The following is a 13,062-nucleotide window of genomic DNA, read 5'->3' as shown; positions in this document are numbered from 1 at the left end:
AACATAAAAAGCATGTACCGCATGTTGCAAAATGAATTTAGATCCTCCGTCTCATTGTCTCAACGAAAGTAAAAGAATTATTCAGCAGTATATGTTAAAGCGTATTATCGCTATCAATCAAACTTGTAACGAGCATGAGCGATCGTTTATACATATCCATAAGCATGCTCGAAATGAGCCGCGGTTATTCTCGTTTCGGTACGGTAGCCGTGCTATAGAAACGAACGCGACAGCAACGAAGTACCGTGTAATTTATAATCTACGTACACACGGATAAGATTGTAAACCTCTTCACGGTAGCTGCTTAGAAATGATAACTATCGTCCGTTTAGTAGTAAAAGAAGCTTTTTGTTCCCCAATGTTGTATACAGGGTGATCCACGTACACTCCTATTTATAAATTATGAAATTCTTACATTACAAAACAAAGTCTGCGGTCGTATTAAAAAACAAAGTATTATACATGTATAACTACTTTTTTATTTATTTAAAGGTACAATGCAACAGTTAGTTTTGTGCAGTAGTTTTGTTTTTGCTGTTAAATTTTCGTCAATCACTATCAAAATAATATATTAGATTTCATCGGAGTATTGTTGCTTCGCAAAGATCTTTGTCACTCAATTGACGATTTTCAATTGGATTAAATATGTATTATTTTATTGGAGATGAAATGTATTTTCTTGTCTATAGAACTTCATTTTTGCGTTGACATCCAATTTGAACGCTGCTTAAATGTAAAGTGCACATTTTTTATAACTGATAGCAGATGAAATAGAAAAATTGTAAAAATATTAAAGAAAATACAACTAACGTCCACGTTAAAGATTGAAATGCCTTTTATAAAAATTCAAGTTACAAATCGACTTCAAAACACGTATTCAGACTATATTACTTTTTGTATTGAAACTGCAATAGGTCATAAAAACGTTATTTTGTGGGGAAAAAATAAAGCTTTGTTCTTTTTTCACGAAAATGAGAATTTTTTGAAAAATCTTCTTAGCCATCATTTCATTCAAACTTCCCTCGTTTCACGTATTCGATCCAAAAATCAGAAATGGATTCGCTGGAATATCTCAGAAAGAACGGAAGATATTAAAAAAATATTTTTTAGAGTATTTTAGGATTAAGAAGAACATAATGTCCGTTGCAGATAAAATACTGTTTACTTCAAAGTAAAGTTAATGGAATGTTATATTGCAATTTATTTTTGGGGCGACTTCATTCTGTTTCATGGACGATTGTAAAACAATGAAACACTTGGGGAAACTAGCCATTATGTGTCTCTCACCTACCGCGAACTAAATTCTACTTGATTATGTCGCTAATACAGACCAGACCTTTCAATTGTTGGAAAAATTCTGCTCCCATAATGTAGTTACTGGTAATCGGTTGTATTTAATTAGAAATTATTTGAATTTGCTTTGAATTTTCCTTTAATGCGTTCTCTGTTTTGATGAAGAATTTTATAATTGTCTTATGAATTCAATTTCAAAATTTAAAACATTGGTTATCTCTATGCTTTTACATGTCCAAGTATTTTTCGTAATTTATTTACATTTTATATCGTCGTTTATTATATTGTCGTTATTTTATAACAATCCATAAAACAAAATATGCATCATATAGTACATTCATGAATTACTTTGTAAAAGAATTATATGATTACGAAAGAAATGCATTCCATTAGTAAGATCTAACCTTGAAATTTCTATCAGTACATTATCCGTAAGAAGAAGTATTTACGCTACATTATATCTTTCTTCGAAATAATTTTTATAAAAAGTTTGTTTAATATATACAGTCTCCTGTAACGTATTCCAGCGATTATAATTAAAACGAGGATACTGCATGTAATAACAGTAATAAATATCGTATGAAAGTAGCAATCTGAAGTTGCTTTTATTTTGCTGAAACTAATTCTCCAAAAATACTTAATTTTCCAGCAATTTAACTGCCTGAGTATCATTAAAATAACACCTGATTATTTATCAAACAATTATTTTGCAATTTCTTCAATTAATTACAATTAAAGGCTTTATTGTTAAATTGAAAAAGTGAATTGCATTTTGAAATAAAAGATAAACCGAAATAAATCTTTTAATTAACCGTTTTATGTTTCGGCTCAAGTCTGAGCTATCTCCAAAACCATATTTTTGTTTTTATATGATTGTTCTAATTTGTTAGAATTGTTTAACTTCCTGAAATGGAAGGTTATTCGAATTGTATGTTAATATATGCCAACACGTACGTTTCTAAAAATGGATGAATAGTAAAAAGGCCAGTTTATTCCTATTGCGCAAATGTTGGATTATGTGAATCATGTTTTCATGTATAATTCAATAACTTCTTACTGTTTAATACCTTATAATCACTTGCAGCCATAATTTTATATTTAGGCAAACAAATTCTTTTTAATGTCAAGTTTTTGGTTTCATTGTCAATGCAAACCACAATGATTACGTCAATGACGGATGAAACAAATTTTATTTGTCTTGTAGAAAGTACTTTTAGTATTTCTTCAAATATGTCTACAGCTCTTTTTATTTATTTTGGACAAAGAATTGTTTTAAAATATATTGCTTCATTTTATTACAACTTATCGAAGTACAGTAATTCTTCTCACAGTGCAACGGAGGCTGAAATCGAAAATAATCACTGTGGGAATAGTAGACACGAAAATTGAAACCCGGCGGCTGTCCTTTACTCGCCGCGGCTCGCCTTTGATGGCGGCGGCAAAAATGAGTCGTCGGTATCTCGCCAATCTAATTGTAAGTGAAATAAAAAACGGCGAGAATTTTAAACGTCTGAAGATGTTCCAACAGTGTTTCCAGAAACAATACAGGAATTGGATTTGGGGTGGATATTTTACAACGTAAGAATTCAATCCATTTTTTAATAAATGATAAATATTATTCAAATTATATACTGGTTGGTCTCATGTTAACCGGAAAAACCTCACGAATGTGTTAAACAACTTTGCAGTAAAAAAAGTAAAAATTAAAAAATTATACTGCTATATTAGGAACTGAAAATTTGTCAGCTTGTATCAAAGGAACTGCGGTGAGTTTCGTGTTACATTTGGACTGGCTCGAGGGAGGGTAATATAGTCGCAGATATGATGCACGCATAGGCGCAGGAAGAGACGTTTTGCACTAGGGGAGGGAAACAAGTGTTCTTCATCTTATTATGTGTCCAATTTTAAAGAATATAGCAAATTATGTCTTAAAAATATATACATGTAATAAGTATATAAATGTATACTGAATGCAATAACACAGATTATTCTTTGAAGTCGTGAGATAACTATAGTTGTCGTTGCATGTACTGATCCGTAAGATATGCATCGCTTCAAGTCTTCGTGAAGTTATAGAGATTGAACAGCCTGGTAAAAACATTCTTGGAGCTCCCCAGTCACACAATATAAAATAGTATTTCAGTACTACAGTACTTAGTAGTCTTTTGTCTTCGTTCGCAGAACGAGATTTAAATTCATACTTAAAAGGTTATTTCTAGTCCACGCGAACTGAATGGAGTCACGTGAATGAGGTGCAGCACTCAGCATGATAAAGCCGACCGTACGTTTGTCGTTATGAAATTCAAAGATTTTCCATTGATGTTAGAAGAAGTTCTATCGGATAAATGTTAAATTACTTTAAATCTATATGACTTTCGCCAATTAGGTTTTTACTATTTGAATCTTTTACTATGCAAATAAAATTGTCGCACAGCATTTTCTCAAATGGTAATTATTAATTATTCATGTTGTGCAGTAAAAGACACGAATAATGTAAAAGGATGAATACTTATTCACAAATTAAAATTAAACACGATAGCCATAAATTTAAATGTATTTACATGTAAAGTAACATATAACTATTAAATAACACAACATACCTCTCTCGCTAGTAAATCGTATACGTAATTATATGAATGCATCCATACCTGCAACAAACAATAAAGTCTAGTTAAATAAACGGTTTCCAAAAAAACAGATTTCATTGACGAATTTATGGGTATTATCCGGTGACACAATTCTATCCCAAAGTTCGAGCGGTAGCCAAAAAAAAGTAAGTTCGACCAACGCAAAAGGCTACATTGGTTAATCAAGGGAGCTAATAACGATGGAATGTTTCCTTAGACAGCCAGTTAGAAGCCCGACGGTTATTCCGACCCGATTCCTTTTAAACTGTTCTCATAAACCACGCGAGTGGCTGTCGCCGCGATACTCAAGCCTATTTTCCGGGCCAAACGTAGACAGACAGGTGGCTCTATTACATCCTGCACGCTGCCGTGGTTCGTTTCACCGTACGAGACTTTTTGTCGGGCCAACCGGCCTGTCGCGATTTGCATATACAAGTAGCAATGTCGGAACGTTACCGGGGGACATGCAGAATCGACCGATCAGCTCCGTGGCTTACGGCAGTTAAAGAATTTTATGCGACACGATTTCAATAGACGACGTTCTTCTGCGTCACGAAAGCAACTTATCCGAACAATGAGGTAAATGTTCTAGTGCTCGAACGAGTTGCGGTAATTAACAACCAAGTGGAATTTTGTTCACAACATTTCTGCTTATTTTTAATGTTCATACTAATCAAAATGTAATAGCAAAATTTATTAGCTTTATATCTATAGACTGCACGCGTTAACACAACCAATACTACATTTTATATATAAGTTGTACAAATTGTAAGTAATATTTAAGTTTACTTATAAGTAGAAATTACAATTGATAATAATTTATAAGCAATGATAATTACTATTTTTCATCTTGTATTCAAGTTATGCAATCTATTAAATAATATTATAGATTGTTTATAGTCATTAGTCTGCAAACAACTTTCAGTAAATTACAAGTAATTAGAAATTAAATATAATCGTAAGTAATATTCTAATTTATTTTTAATCCGCAATTTAAATACAATTGATTTTAAATATAAGAAATTTTATATGCTATTATTCGGAATTATAATTTCTGTTGCGCTTTTTTTATTAGATCATATTTTGGTTCATCATACTTAAAATATTATACAATACGCCAAGATTTGACGTTTTTAAACTCACTTCGTAATTATTGAAGCAAGCAAAGAAGTACTTTTGCTAAAGTTCCAATTAATTAATGCCATATATATACATAATTTCTTAAACAACCCAAACTTTTTAAATTATAGAGAATTCAAATTATCCTTATGTCTTATTCATCATGTTCAAATATTGAAATTAAGTATTGTATGTTTTCCATTAGTACGTGACTAGTTGATACTGATCGGTCCTTAAACGCTATCAACACAGAATCAGCCTTTAGTAACTATATTATATTGTTAATATTTATCGTATTTAAATAAATATGTATTGTGTTCTATACGTTTATCTTAACAATAACTATACAACAATATAATTGTGCTTATTCTGAAACTTATCATAATATTAACAGAACTTAACATTTTATAGTAAACTTTTAATCATTTACACTTTTATATTTTTGTATAAATTCAAAAGAGAAAATGTTTATGCAGCAGAGAAAGACTTTAAAACAGGTTACAAGTTGCCAGTGAAAAGTTGCATGTGCCGAGATCAAATCAGAAATACCCCACTGTAATCGATTAAATGAATTTATTATAAATAAAATATTTTTATTCCATGAAATAATATCATCTTGACTTTTTTCTAAATAATTAAAATAATTAAATAAACACATTGTCATCTGGAAACGAGAACTCTCGTTTTTCGACACGTGTGAAACACGTGTCTCACAACAAGTTATTTCTATTTATATTCTAAATGTGACTTACATTCGTTTTGAAAAGTTGCCAAAATTTTACATGCAGTACCCAAATTAATATAAATAATAAACCGAAGCCGAGGACTAAAAGTTAAATAGTCATAAATATTTGCTTTCAACGTCTTCTTTTTTATAAGTCCTATTATTTGTTGAAGCTTAACACAAATTGGAAGTGGAAATCCATTTAACTGTCCTGTCCAAGAACAAAAGTTTCTAAGTTTTGTGTATTCTTTTGTTAGTTATATTTCACCGTCAAGTTTAATTTTTTAAAACCTCAAGCTAACATGTTAGAAAGACTTATTTTTCATATTCAATGCAATATGACAAGACACTTGAATCGGATATAAATTGAGGATGGCAGAATTCGTTGTTGTATTAAAGGTTAGGTGTTAAGAAACAATGAGGCATTTACTGGCTTGCGAAACATTCCTGTAATCAGGAATACAACCTGGGTTTGTTTAGTTGCTAACCAATTATTTACAGTAACGGGGCCACCCACGAGTTGAACTCAGCATGTATCCTAAGCAACGTTAATGCAATAATCGTGTAGAACCCAGTTGCTTTGAAAATAGACGCACATCAAAGAATAGCGATCATCTATTCACATTTGACGCTTAGAATAAAGCCAAGGTGCATATTAATTGCACCATAGGATCTAATTTTCTTCGCTTAATTGTTGTTATTATAGTGCAGTTAGTACATATTAAAGAAATACGAAAGAAAGCGATTTGTTGTTAGCGCATATGTTCATAGTATATTCCTTAAGTAAAATATAAGAAAAATGTAATATCAAAGTAGATATGGAAATGTAACAATGTACCTAAATGCAATAAATGCAAACACGATTTATTATATTAAAGAAGATAATTTGCATTTATAAACATATTCACTCAAAAATTTAATAAAGTTTTCTAAAAATAATTTTACAAAAGAACGGAATGAATTAAGCAATGGCATGGTTGTTTTAATTACCAGAATAAATTAGTACCTTAATATTTATAGTTTTATTAGCATAGATTTCTCATCATAATTCAAATAATTTACGGATCACAAATTTATTATTTTCCTCTTAATGAACTTCCGTAGTTTTTGATTAACTGATTGATTTTAAAGATTTTTAGCAAATTTATTTCTTAAATTTGCACTGAGCACTATCATCTGTATTTGCATTATTCAAGTTTAAAAAACTAAAATATTAATTTTATAAAGTGAAGATTATAATTTTTGATATTAATATCGACTTTATAGAAGTCACTATTTGAACATATTTATGTTTTATGCAGTTTAGTGCAATAATGATTTTTACATTATTGTGGAGTGTGGAATTGATTGTAAATAGTTTTGAATATCGTGTTTGAGAGTTGGAATCGAATCGATTGTAAATAGTTCTGAATGTTGTGTTCGAGAGTTATCGATACGATTAACAAATTGATAGCGAGACAAAGAAAACGCGGAGAAAAAAAACGGCTATTCGTTAGCGAAATTCAGATACGAAAGACGTTTCGAGAAAGTTGGCGAAAATTAACGAGAACGAATAGAAATAGCGATTGAGCGTATAAATTCCGTTTTAAAATAGTTAGTTAAAAGTGTTGTTATCAGTGTTAGTTTTGTTTGTTTAAAATAAATTGTTTTGTGTGTTTTATTTAAACCTTTGATTTTATTCCCACATTATTTTATTTTAATTAGATCATACCGTAATTAAGTACATGTTAACAGCAATCAAGTCATTTTTATAGAATATTGGAAATCGAAATTTTGCATTATTTTATTGAAAATAAAATTCCCAACAAATATAATTATTTATTGTATACAGTCTAAAGATTATAATTTAAGAAATATCTATAAGTGCCCTAAATACATATTGAAAAATATTAATAAAAATATGTATAAATTATTATTTTTTAAATCGAACTTCAGAGTTCTTTTCTCTTATTATACTACATTTGAATCGTCTTTTATAACTAACTCTCACATTACACTACGTTACAGCTGTTAACTAATATACATATTAGAATATACTGTAATTAACAAACATCATTTTGAAGAAATGATAACACAGATATTGCTTAACAATTTCGTATCTTTAATTTATATCAAATTTCAAGTATAAATATTGTTATAAATATTGCAAATGATCTATAGTTACAATAATGATAACTTTCATTTCATTAAAAATATACTTTATTTCTGCAATTTATCTGTAATGACAATTATAAACGTAAAATTACGGCCGTATAATCTATTAAGATCAGCAAAACCATAACCACCAGTTAAACGGGAATAAAACTGAATAGAGTCATAAAACCGTATTGTATCGTGCCATTTTCTTCTCTTACTTCGTCGAAGTAGTCAATAACGTGAATACGATGATGGGACTGGAACCTGTTTTGATCCTAGTATAGATACACTTATGTTTACCATTGATCATTTGATATCAATTCATTCTAAAGTATAATATAATAAGTCACAAATACATTTTTACTTTTGGTTAATTAATAACTTTTCGCAGTTTGCCATATACTTCGTAACCAGTAAAGCTCAACTTTACTTTTAAATCAATAATTTTAACTATGCGCAATATTAAATTAAACAATTATTTATTATCTTCTTATAATGAACGCGACCTTTAAATATTACTATGCTAAAAATTGTATATTCGAAACTTTGAATTTTCTCATAAATGTACTTACTATCGTGGTAGATTATTCATAGTAATGAAATTTTGTCTTGGTAGATGTGTTCGGCCGCGAACGGAGACCTTTGCCGCGACTAAGGGATTTATTATAGGGTTCAAGTGGTTCGACGCGTTGACCACCATGAATAGCTTTATACCTCGAAATACGGGTCATCGAGGACCCTTTTGTTTATCAAGTCCTGTCCGGACCAGTCTTAGAGTAAGCATGTGCTTGCCATAAATCGGCTAACAGCTATACCTTTCTTTTTTGAACAGTTTTAACAAACAAAAGCGTAGAGTTTATCTTAACTGTCACCCTCGCAAACGCGAGGGTGTTCGGGCGACTTTTCTATGTCAAAAACACAGTCGAACGTTGAATCTTGTGCGGGTCGAATCGAGCGTCAAGAAGTTCCGCGTAACGTAACGAAGAGTAACCATTTGCAGGGTGGTTCGGAGATCAATCATAACACTATTCGAGTGGGACCCTGCACTTCTCGAATAGATGATCGTGAATAATCCCACGCAACGTGGATTATAACACGAATCGAAACAACATTGAGCGAGACCATGTGCTCCTCAAATCAATTCAAACAACATTGAGCGAGACCCTGTGCTCCTCAAATCAATCAATAATCATTCTCAACAACATACACAACGTATACATACTCATTCACACTTTCATCGTTCAATCATTAACAAATACATATTTTGCAAGGGGTTTTTTATGCCGCAAGGCTTTTTCCCCTAATTCGAGTCATTCGAGCCAATAAATTATCATGATTTTTCAGGCTCAATTCTGTCTAAATAATTTTTATTTACTCTCTTCCTCAATCAAATTCATACATTCCTTTGAAACACGAAATTTCTCCATGTTGGAAAGATTTCGACGATACATTTTTTGGTGTCTCCTGTGAGGAATGAGCGGTAAAACGGTGAAAATGTGTAAAAGAGTGGGAAAGGGAGTGACTTTCCCGATCTGGGAATTTCCTAATTTCCTAATCAACGACCATCAGGCCCAAATCGTTACACGGTTAGTCGTTCGGCTCTCAGCCTTCAACAAATTACCATATCCGTAATAAACCTCAGGGTCGCATCGACCAATTAGTCCAACCGTAAGCTCTCATATAACCCAATCGGGTAAGACCTAGCAATTAAGGGTTCTTAACCTTTTTTTTTGCCACTCGAACTTCAATATTCTGAAGTATCAATCAATATCAGTACGCGGAGTGTTATCGTGACAAGCTATACAATAGTGGTCAGCTACACGTCGCACTCTTAAACATCATCCCGCCGATGGAACCCAGGACGATCATCGACATCATCACCTGGGAATTCTCTCGCACACCTGCCACCCGCTGCTGAAGGCGTCCGTCAGTGAAGCTAAGTATTCTTTACTATATTTCCCGATAGCTGTTTCATCTAGTTTCACGCGAATAGTTACGGACGCGATCGCTTGCGAATTCAAATTATAAATCAGAAACGCGCATCGCTTAAGAGACGGCTGACCCACCTCGAGAACTGCCTCGCGGACGGAAAATTCGATCGAACAAGCTTAAATTTACGATTGACTCACGTTACCGAATTATTGCAAGAATTCGAAAAATTGCACGACGAGCTCGCAATTATCGACCAACCAACGAACGATTAAATGATATCATTGAGATCGAGAGTCGGTATTATACTTTATTAGACAAAATCGGATCAATGACAATCGTCGGAATGTCATCAACGCAAATTAATGATACACTCGGTAACACGGTATTAACACAACAATTACCGGTAGCTGAATTGCCTAAATTCGACGGAAACATCGATAAATGGCTTTCTTACAAAAATTCTTTCACGACTATGACCAGCGAGCATACGGATTTCTCCGATTTAGAGAAATTTTTGTATTTTACGAGCTCTCTCCACGGCGATGCGCTAAACAAAATTTTGCCTTTTAACGCGAGTACGGAAAACTATCATAACGCGTGGTGTCTTTTAGTCGAGTCATACGAGAAGCGATGTATTCTCGTAGTTAAACATTACGACACAGTCCTCAAATACAAGGGTTTAACATTACTCATTTGCGACACAAATGAGGTAATAACATCAAATAAGTTTCGTTACACATGACCAGTTTTGGTCAATTACGGAAATTCACATTATCACGATGTATCATGTTTCTCCTGCAAACACATGTATCTGATTTAAGTATTTGATCTTTTCAACAAAAGTTAATTCTAATTGTTCCATGGATCTAAACAAACACACAGTTTCAAAATGCAAGATAATTATTACACCGTTGTAGTCAAGGTTATATTATTACTTGAAGAGAGTGTCCGACAGGTCCTTCGACCGCCGCTTTAGCGCACTACCTGATTCGCACTTACCTACCCTAATGGTCATAAAACCATTGCAAATGCGTTTTCACGTATTTTCCCGTAAAATGGGCTTATTATCCATTCTTCTTCTTCAACAATTGATCGTAGTAAGAATTTATCTTCGGTTTAAAAGTCATGATTTCCGGAATTTACTCTTCTTAACTGTATAGCTGTTGCATACATTTGAGTTAAATACTATTAAAACAAATCACGCCAGAACGTTCGTACTATTGTTATAGAATTTTGGTCACATATGTCATATCATTTTAAAACATTTTGACACGTTAATCAGGATTCCATAATTCAAGGAAGAGTCAATCTATAAATTAATCTTCTTGCAGAGTAACAAAATTATTCTTTAGCATCTTAAAATTGAACATAATGGTAGTGTCCATTATTTTATTGAAAATGAATTTTTGACATATCAACTATCAATGACGTCACAGTTGATATTCTATAAAAGATCAGATTCAAATCCACACAGGATCTAATTTCATTATTAACTTTTTCTATTTCATTTCAGATGTATGTTAATAAATGCATTTCTATCAATTGTCACATAATTAGAATATGTTGACATTTCGAGAGAATAGGAAGTTAGTGTATTCATCTTCTATGTAATAGCAGATAAGCCTGTTATGATTGTTCGACATATCTATTCAGCAAACTCAACAGCTCTTTTGTTTTTAAACATTGACTAATAATTGTACGTTGACGGATGTTACAATAAAATTTTCATATCAAGGACCTCGACATTTTATAAACAAATGTTTTACTTCAAATGCATCCCATATCATTTCAATCAAATTTTCAGTTCTACTGGAATTTTCAAAGTCATTGTACATCACGTCAACATATTCAATTATTATGTACTACCAAGAAAACGTCAGTGAACATCGCACACATTCAAATCCATGGCCATTCTAAAGCGTTATCTAATCATTAAAATCATCTTATAAGCATTCAATTTTTGTTATTTTAAATAACTAAGGTTAACGAAATCTAAAATTTCATCTTACGTTGATCGAGAATCATATTTCTTAACATCTAATCTGAATTGGTTCATCGGGGGGAGCTCGTCAATTCCCCAATTCATGCAATTATGTCGTACCACGTGTAATTCAATTTACTTTATTTTGTAATGCAAACACACTTCACTTTGAAAAGTGAAAGACGAACTGCAAGTTCAGCATTTGCAAAAATGCTTACGTCTTTCTCTACGTCTCAGACTCCATGAATTCTTCATTTAAATCATAATCTAAAGTTCGTAATTCGATTCAAAATAAACTTAATCATTGTATTGGTTTTCAAACTATTGGAGATTCTCAGTGATGTGAGATCGATCGTAAAACTCATTTATGATTTCCTGTTAATGGTTCCAATAGCTTTTATCAAAACGCGTGGAACCACCATTCATGCTTGTGAAAAAAAAGAAACACCGACTCTAAGTATACAAATGATCATAAACAAACTTTCACTCACTAAAATCTCGGTGTCGACTTATTGTCGGCTGGAGTCAAGTGCAGAACATGATCGTCAACGGTACACTATTGTCATCAGGTTTCGACCCTCGATTCGAAAATTATCTGATGAGACCCTACCTATTTTAATGGGCACGAAGTCCTATTTTTCATGAATCGTACATTTTTTTGTCACGAGATTTACTTTCGTTTAGTTTCATGGAACAAAACATCAGAAATACCACTATAACGTTATTATATAATCAGTTATTAATAACGTTAGTATATAACGTTATTAAAGAAAGATATCAGTAAGGTACGACAAGATTTCTGGAAACGGTGGTATCAGGGATACCTTAACGAATTGCAAAGGCGTCAGAAATGGCATAAATCCAGCGGACAGACCAAGATCGACGCAATCGTCATCCTGATGGACAAAAATCAGCCCTGCATGAAGTGGAGACTGGGCAGAATAATGGAATTACATCCTAGTGGCGACAGGGAAGTCCGAGTCGTTACAATCAAAACTGCCAACGGCATCGTCAAGCGCAATATCACACAATTATGTCCATTAATCGAAACTACTTAGAATCATTGTACCGTTTTGTAACTAATTATCCATGCGTAAAACATATAATTCACTAATCACCATACACAAAAACATTGCTCGCTGCACTCGCAACGGGGGAAGTATGTTCGGCCGCGAACCGAAGCCTTTGTCGCGATTAAGGAATTTACAACAGGGTTCAAGTGGTTCGGCGCGCGGACCGTCGTGAGTAGT

At 32.5% G+C, this 13,062-nt stretch overlaps 1 protein-coding gene across 3 annotated transcripts in view; it reads right to left on the bottom strand.

The window, feature by feature from the left end:
* LOC100880726 (uncharacterized) overlaps positions 1 to 13,062 on the bottom strand; it is a 235,716-nt gene that overhangs the window by 85,107 nt on the left and 137,547 nt on the right. Inside the window, exon 2 of one of the 3 annotated variants that reach the window (XM_076535254.1) lies at positions 3,894 to 3,941. The exons of the other annotated variants lie outside the window; for them this stretch is intronic. The gene's annotated coding sequence lies outside the window, so the exon portion shown is untranslated. The remainder of the gene's footprint in view (positions 1 to 3,893; positions 3,942 to 13,062) is intronic. 3 annotated transcript variants of the gene reach the window in all.

The sequence above is a fragment of the Megachile rotundata genome, chromosome 9 (genome assembly GCF_050947335.1).
Source record: "Megachile rotundata isolate GNS110a chromosome 9, iyMegRotu1, whole genome shotgun sequence".
NCBI classification, from domain to species: Eukaryota; Metazoa; Arthropoda; class Insecta; order Hymenoptera; family Megachilidae; genus Megachile; species Megachile rotundata.
This window is presented reverse-complemented; position numbering and strand designations above follow the sequence as displayed.